Here is an 8089-nt window from a genome sequence, read left to right as displayed (position 1 = left end):
CAATCTATGTCTTTAATGTATGCTAATGTCTTGTATTTCTTGCATCATTCCCTAAATACCATGATTGTAATATGCTGTGAATGTCCCCTTTGTCCCCATGCATGTTGTAAGCTTTGAATGCTCCTTTTTTGGCCTACATGCATATTTTCCTTCACTAACCTCTCCAGCATGCTATCCTAGGCCCAAACACACCTAGCCTAGTCTTTTTCAACCTTTTTTTTTGTTTGCTCTATTGAAGTTCTGCCCCCCCCCTTAAAATGTGTCCCAATGTCTTGTTTTTCATTCCATTTTGGCAGAGTGCTAACTGGGCCCAAACTCAGCTAGAACCCCCCCCCCCTTAAAATGTTTAATGGCCCATCAGAGGGGTGAGGAGTCTGATAAGTGGGCCTATTTTATTTTTGGCCTGAAATACTCACTCAAATAAATGTTATACTGATGTTGGACAAGGATGTCTGTTTGTAATGTGATTGCAATGTTTATGTGCCAAAGTACTAATTTTTCTTTTTGTTTGACTCCATAGTTTCCTTCCACGCCACAGGAATGGCAGACTGTGGCTTCCCAATTTGCCCAGCGGTTAGGACTTCCCTAACTGCGGAGGGGCAATAGATGGCAAACACGTCCGCATAGTGCCGCCACCCCGTTCGGGGTCATACTATTTCCACTATAAAGGTTTTTATAGTATAGTGTTGATGGCGGTGGTGTTGGCACAGTACGAGTTTTTGTATGTGGACATGGGGAAGAACTGCCGGATGTCTGACGGCAGAGTATTCGCGCAAACGGAGTTTGCCCAACATCTCCAGACTGGTCGCCTGGCACTGCCAAGGGATGAAGATAATGTGGAGGGACTCCCTTTTGTGTTTGTCGCTAATGAAGCTTTCAAGCTTGGACCACACCTCATGAGCCCGTTTCCCCAGAGGACCTTCACCCCGGAGAGGAGGGTTTTTAATTACCGGCTGGCCAGAGCCCTGAGGGTTGTTGAGAATGCCTTCGGGATAATGGCCAGACAGTTCCGCCTGTTCCTGACAGCCATCCACATGGCGAAATACAAACTGAACGCTATCATCTTTTGCTGCTGCATACTTCACAATTTTTTGCGCAGGCATTCTGAGACCTACCTTACAAACATTGTGCCTGAGGCCAGACATTCAGAAAACCTTACTGGCCTGGACTCTGTCCGTACTGGCTTGGCCCCCCGAACTGCTCGAGATGCCCGAGAAAGATACGTGGAGTACTTCACGGGTAGGGGGGCCATCGCCATCGCTATGCCAGAGCATATTTCTTTAAAAAAAAAATACAAAACCAAAAAAATAAACACAAAATTTGATCTTTGAAATTACAGTTTTGTCATTCTTGCTTGTGTTTCTTTTATCTGTCTCCCTGGTTCTCCTAGTGCACTTGTAGTGCCAAATGTATTTCTCTGTTTTAGTAAATAACCACAATTGTCACAGTAATCACTCACTTTTTAAATGTACAAACTGCTATTGAGCATAGAAAGAAGAAGCCACACAAATTAATATTTTTTGAGGGTTTTACTCCGTGCACAAATTTTCAGGTAGAAAAATACAATTATTATTTTTTTGGGCCTAAAACCAGGCCCAACATTCGTGGATTTTTAACCGATGGACGTGCCTACAGACGATCGTTTTTTTTCTATCGGTTAGTTAACCATCAGATAATTTTAAAACAAGTTCCTATTTTTTTAACCGATGGATAAATAACCGATGGGGCCCACACACGATCGGTTTGGTCTGATGAAAACAGTCCATCAGACCGTTTTCATCAGACAAACCGATCGTGTGTACGCGGCATAATACTTTTACATAATACAGCAACATCCACATAAAGGACACCCAATGTAAGAGGTGATTTATTCTTTCAAAGCAAATACACTTTTGCACACTGGTACTGACTAGTATTCCTATGTTTCTCTTCTCCCTTAATTACTCTCCATCAGTCTGCTAATGTGACCCCAGACCTGAGGGAGAGGGGAAGAGGAGGGTCAAACAAGGATGCTGTGGAGGCAACAGACATCCTCCTTATCAACTGATGGCATTATTGGTTTTTAGGATGCCAATGACTAGAAAATCATAATGGTACATAATAATAACTAAAAAGCATGCTTGATTCACCTGCTGGCTTGTATACAATTGTCATATATTTTAGCCATTTTGCCAAGGCACCCCTGAAAAAACCTCAAGGCACCCCAGTGTGCCTGGGCACCCTGGTTGAAAAAGGCTGGCCTAGGGTATCCTAGGGTAACAGGGAGCCCTTCCAATCATGCACAGTACACACTTCTTGTTGGAGATGTTGTTCTGACATTAGGTAGATACTTCTCTCTTCTGTATGAAAGAAGTAAACACCTCACTACAAGTGAATGGTTTCTGTTAAGCCTCGTACACACAGTCGGACATTAAACAAACTTTCCCTTGGATTTTTGTCCGAAGGGAGTTGTCCGGTCACACCCATAGCATACACACGCTCTGACTTTTTCGGCAACAAACACGAATGTGGTGATGTTTCAACGTACTGACGAGAGTTTAAAAGAGGAAGTTCAATTCTCCGGCGTTATCCTTTGGGCTCCTTCTGCTAATCGAGAGTTAGTAGAGGTTTAGTCTGTGTGCATTAGCGATTTTCAGTTTGGTGCAATTTTGTTTGTTTCTGAACGTCCGTTCGTCAAGCAGACATGTTGCGCAATGGGGTTGTGCTAACTTGACCCACAAAAAAATATAGAAATATGTTTGATTTATATAACCAAAATACACAAATCCAAAGTAAAGACATTTGTTTTTACTCCGTCAGTATCACCAGCAAAGCAGCTTTTAGTATTATCACATTATAAAGAAGAGAATGTGCGCTGCTTTTCTTGATTTCAGAACTTGCCGCGTCACGAATGTGCTCTTTCAAATATGAACGCTAGTTTTACCAGACAGAACGCTTCCTGCTGGTCTTTGCTTCTAAGCATGCGCGTTTGTACTTTGTACAAAAGTCCGATTGCTTGCTGTACACGGTCGGACTAGGCACCATCGGACTCTTGTTGACGTAAAGTTTCTCCGTTTGCAGACCAAACTTTTTGTCCGATGATTAGTACACACGGTCGGACTATTTTGAAAACGTGCTCATTTTGAAGTTTGTTGGCAAAAAGTCAGACCGTGTGTATGGGCCTTTAGTCTGTTCAATTTCTAGATACAAAATTGTGGGACCCAATGTGTTTGAGGACAGTAGATCGCTCAACCTATGTCTTTCTTAATGCCTCAATCCTGTCTATGGCTACCCATCATTTATACTTCTCACACAACCACAAAATTAAACTAAATATTGATAGTTCATCCAATGAACCACTAAGCTTTTTAATGCACTAAAATGTTGACAATTTTCTTTTTAAGATTCACTGTTCTAGATAGGTCCGACTTATCTACTGCCTTATCTTAGTCTGTTTATGCTTGGTTATAGTTATTCTTGAATAATAATATAATAACCAAGAGCTGGTATCGATAAAGTGCATCTCTTGCTAAAAAAACATAGTTTTTAGACAGTGCAGAGAAGGGTTAAAACTCCCACTACCTTGTTATTTCTGCTCAGGTTGTTGCTGGAAAAATTCACCCTCTCTAGGGGTCCTAGTGACTTTTGTCACTGAGACAGACCTTTAGGGAAGATTCACTGCAACAGGAAATGCTGTTGGAGAAACATATGTTTAGGAGGAGATTGTCTTTCACTTCTTATAGTGTCCCCAAGGAAAATAAATGAAAATCTCCTCAATGGGAAAAAAATGAGAGGACTCTGATGTTAGGTTAGATTGGCTGTCCATTGTCTACATTCGACCATAGACTTCTGTTCACAAAATGTTAAAAATAACATCTCCACTAGAGTGTTAAAGCATGCAGTCCACCGTTATGTTTTTGGATTGTGGCAGGAAATCAGATTATCTGGAAAAAAACTGACACAAATTTGGAAAATAGGAAGGGTAAACAGGGAGAATATACAATTACAACCATAAAAATCTATTAACATTTAGAACTGTAAGGCTACTGTATTCTTAAACTACCACACTGGCCATTTTAAACATAACAGCAGAACCTTCACCACAGACCCTTCTCCCATGGTTTTCACCTAAAACCACTTAATTGCAAATTCACTGCGTAGAGAGAACCATTATGAAACTCATTAGAAGAAGATTCTGTCTTTGAGTAGCCTGGCTTAGCACCATCATGGGGCTCTCCTAAGCCAACATCAAGTATTATAAATGGTTGTAAATAAAACTAACAAAGAGCTACACTTACATAGTTAGTAATGGAAGACAGATTTCTTCCTTGTCGTTGTTGTCTCCTCAAAAAAGACAAACTCAAAGGGCTTGGGTACTTCTTGTTGCTTGGTCTATTGATTTACTGTATTTTAAATTATCAACATCTGTTCAGCATTCAGGGAGCTACAGTAACAGTCCTTTTAGTTACACAATATTATGTAAGATTTGGGGGAACAAAGATCAAAACGAATCTCCGCTTTACTTTTTTCCATGACCCATGATATTGCAATCTAATGTTAACATTTTCCTTGAAGGAAAAAGGAGATCTTAGATACAGTAATCAAGATCTTTTTTTTTTTTTATATAGAGCACAAAATAAATGAGCATATAATCATTCAAGCCCATACAGAGAATCAATTTTTTATAAATTTGCATTCCAGATGTTGGAGGTATATTTTTAATACACAAAGGGGTTATATATCAGAGATTTTCATACCAATTTTAGTGTTGATTGCTATTGATACATTGCATTTGTTAGATGTGTAAACCCCCCTTTGTATTTGTTTAAACATGTGTTCTCAATCTGCAGGGGAAAAAAAAACAAGCCTATAAAAACACTTTAAAATTATATAGAATTTCAGCTAGTTTTCTGGTAAAAATGATGTTACAAGAAAACCTTTAAAGGCTGGCATAATTTATTCTGAACTTCAGTCAAAACGCTAAGGCCCGGATTCACAAAGCATAAGTGCAAATATGCGCCGTCGTATCTGTGCACCGTGCCCACAAAACTAGATACGCCTGAAAATAGGCTTCCTACAACCAACGTAATTTGCCTACGCCGTCGTACCGTGGGCGCATATTTACGCTGGGCGCATTTGCCGCTCCTATTGATTTTCTGTGCACATATGCAAATGAGGGAGATACGCCTATTCACAAACGTACTTGCGCCCGGCGCATAAGAAATACGCGTTTTGCGCAAGTCGTACGTCCGGCGTAAAGTTATTCTCCATATATGAGGCGCAACTCATGCTAAGGTATGGACCAGGGAACACAGCCGTCATATTTTACATAGTTTACGTAGTACGTTAATAGGGCTGGGCGTAGGTTACGTTCACGTCATAGGCAGTGATCCGTTGAATCTTAGGGAGTAGTTCTGATGTGATTCTGAGCATGCGCACTGGGATGCATCCACGGGACGGCGCATGCGCCGTTCGTTATTCGTACCTTTATGGCGCTCAGCCCATCGTTTGCATGGGGTCACGCCTACTTTCACCAAAGACGGCTTACGCCGAGGGAACCCAGCGCAGTTTGGGAGCTTAAATTCTGTGCTTGCCTCTCTGCGCTATGTTGGCGTATCGTATATTAGATACGCTACGCCGGCAAAAATATGCGCCGATGTATGTGAATCCGGGCCTAAGTCCTGATATACACAAACCTGTCAGACAGCAAAGCCAGGTTGGTGACCTGAATGTACCCTACTGCAATTAAGCAATACAGCTTGGTATCCTCTATCAGGCCTCGTACACACGACCGCTTTCTTCGACAAAATCCATCAAGAAACTTGGTGGCAGAGCTTTTTTGCCAAGGAAAACGGCCGTGTTTATGTTTTTCATCGAGAAAACTTTTGTGGATCTCGACGAAGTTCGGGAGTCTCAATTTCCTCATCGCTTAGAAACCCGCGCATGCTCAGGATAAAGTATGAGACGGGAGCACACCTTTGGTAAAAGTAGCGTTCGTAATGGAGATAGCACATTCGTCACGCTGTAACAGACTGAAAAGCGTGAATCGTCTCTCACCAAAACTTTACTTAACACGCAGTAACATGAGATTAGTAAAAGCAGCCCCAAGGGTGGCGCCAGTGGAATCAAACTTCCCCTTTATAGTGCCGTCGTATGTGTTGTACGTCACCGCGTTTGAGAACGACAAGATTTTGTCTTGACAGTGTGTACGCAAAGAAAGCTTGTCAAGATTCTCGACAAGCCTGACAAGGAACTCGTCGAGGAAAACGATTTTTCTTTTACAACGAGATTCTCGGTCGTGTGTACGAGGCCTAACAGTCTGTAATTGGGCTGTGAAAGAGCAGTAGCACAGGAAAGTGTTATTTGAATGTTCTTTGCCAATGCATATGCACTGCGGAATAACTAATTGGCTCCTAGCAGTGCCTCTTTCTCTCCCACAGAGTGTTTCTGCATCGGTTAATACTAAATCAAAATCATGTACTTATACTAGCTGTGTTTCAAAATACATTTTTATATTAAATCTGCTCTGGTGACAACCGTCTAAGAAGGGAATTCACTTTCCATCAATTTCCTTGACAAGATCCGCGCAGCAAGGGAACACTGCCAGAGGTTGTAATCTTTCCTCACTCTATCCAATATAAAAAGAAGTTGACGAAGTTAAATAGCTGGAGCTCAGCTTTTTGGAAAATATCAAGTCGAAATTAACTCCTGGTTCGGTCTGAACCCATGCTGGGACCGGCAAGCAGGGTACACTCTCCTTGTTGAGGGCATGTGGCTTGATATTATTCAGTGGATGAAGGACATGGTCCTTCCCCCTGTCTTTTCTGTATTACTAGACTGCATGCTTTGAAAAGTAGTCTGATATACAGTAGATGAAGGCAATCTCCTGCTGCTTTCTTTACAAACATACAAGTGTCAGCAAACGTGCAAGTGTCCTCCCTCAGCAGTGGGACAAAACCATGATGCCCCCTCTCCCCCGGAAGTTGTCCATAAAGTTCCAGTCTAAAAACAGAGCTTATGTATATTTTAAAAGCTCTCCTCCCAAGTCTTCCAACAGGTAATTTGCTTAAATCAGTTCAATGTCCCAAACTTTTACCAAATTATCTGACCCATGCAAATAATACAGGTCCAATAAAGCTTTTTTTTTTCACCACATCTCTGTGTCTTCTTCAGTTATGCTCCTTGACTTAGTCTCATAATATATTCCCCAAAAAATAGAAATTTATATAGTGTAATACCTTCTGCTTATATAAATGAATTCTCCAATATTGTGCATACATATGTATAAATCAGCATTATTTTCAAACCACTACTTGTATTTGTATCTTCTTCACTCCTCCTAATGTCTATATTCTTAACAAACTTTAAAACTTATATCATTCACATAATTATCTTCCTCCAAAATCCTCCTTTGGACCCCTTTCACACTGAGGCGCCTTGTAGGCACTATAACGTTAAAAATAGCGCCCTGAAAGAGCGGCTCCAATCACTCCAGTGTGAAAGCCCTGAATTTCCTGAAAGAAAAGAGATAGAAAAATAGCAACAGTGTAATATGTACACACCAAAACAAAACAATAATACGTATTGTGCCCACATTGTTGGGTGCCTCTATACTGTGCAAACTTCCCTCATGTTTATTCACACCAGCAGGAACCTTTCCCATGCTCCAAAAACCCTAAAAACCTTACCAGACTTGTCCCTGTAATCCAGGGTAACGTGGATTAAGATCTCCCCCTCACATACTGCTCACTCTGGTATTCTAAATTAATTTCTTCTACAAATATTTGGTTGTAATAGGACATGCAAGAAAAGAAACAGGCCAATAATGCAGAAAACCCCAGTAACGTTTATTAGGTCCAGAATGCTTGCAGTGGTAAATTAATAAAATTTGCCAAAATCAAACATGGCGGAATGGGCACTCCTGGTGCTGGCGCTAGTGTCTGATTTCACCAACTGATGCTTTTCATCGCTTCAACTTTTTCAATGTTCCTCATCACCACCACACCAGTGCAGTGTTGCCTCTACTGCTACCTGTACTGACCCTGGCCTGTTTTTGACCACGTTTCTGCCTGTTACATGGACTGATCCTTTGCCTGTTTGCTGACAATGT

This window comes from Rana temporaria, chromosome 2 (assembly GCF_905171775.1).
Source record: "Rana temporaria chromosome 2, aRanTem1.1, whole genome shotgun sequence".
Classification (NCBI taxonomy): domain Eukaryota; kingdom Metazoa; phylum Chordata; class Amphibia; order Anura; family Ranidae; genus Rana; species Rana temporaria.
Note: the sequence above shows the minus strand (reverse complement) of the source record.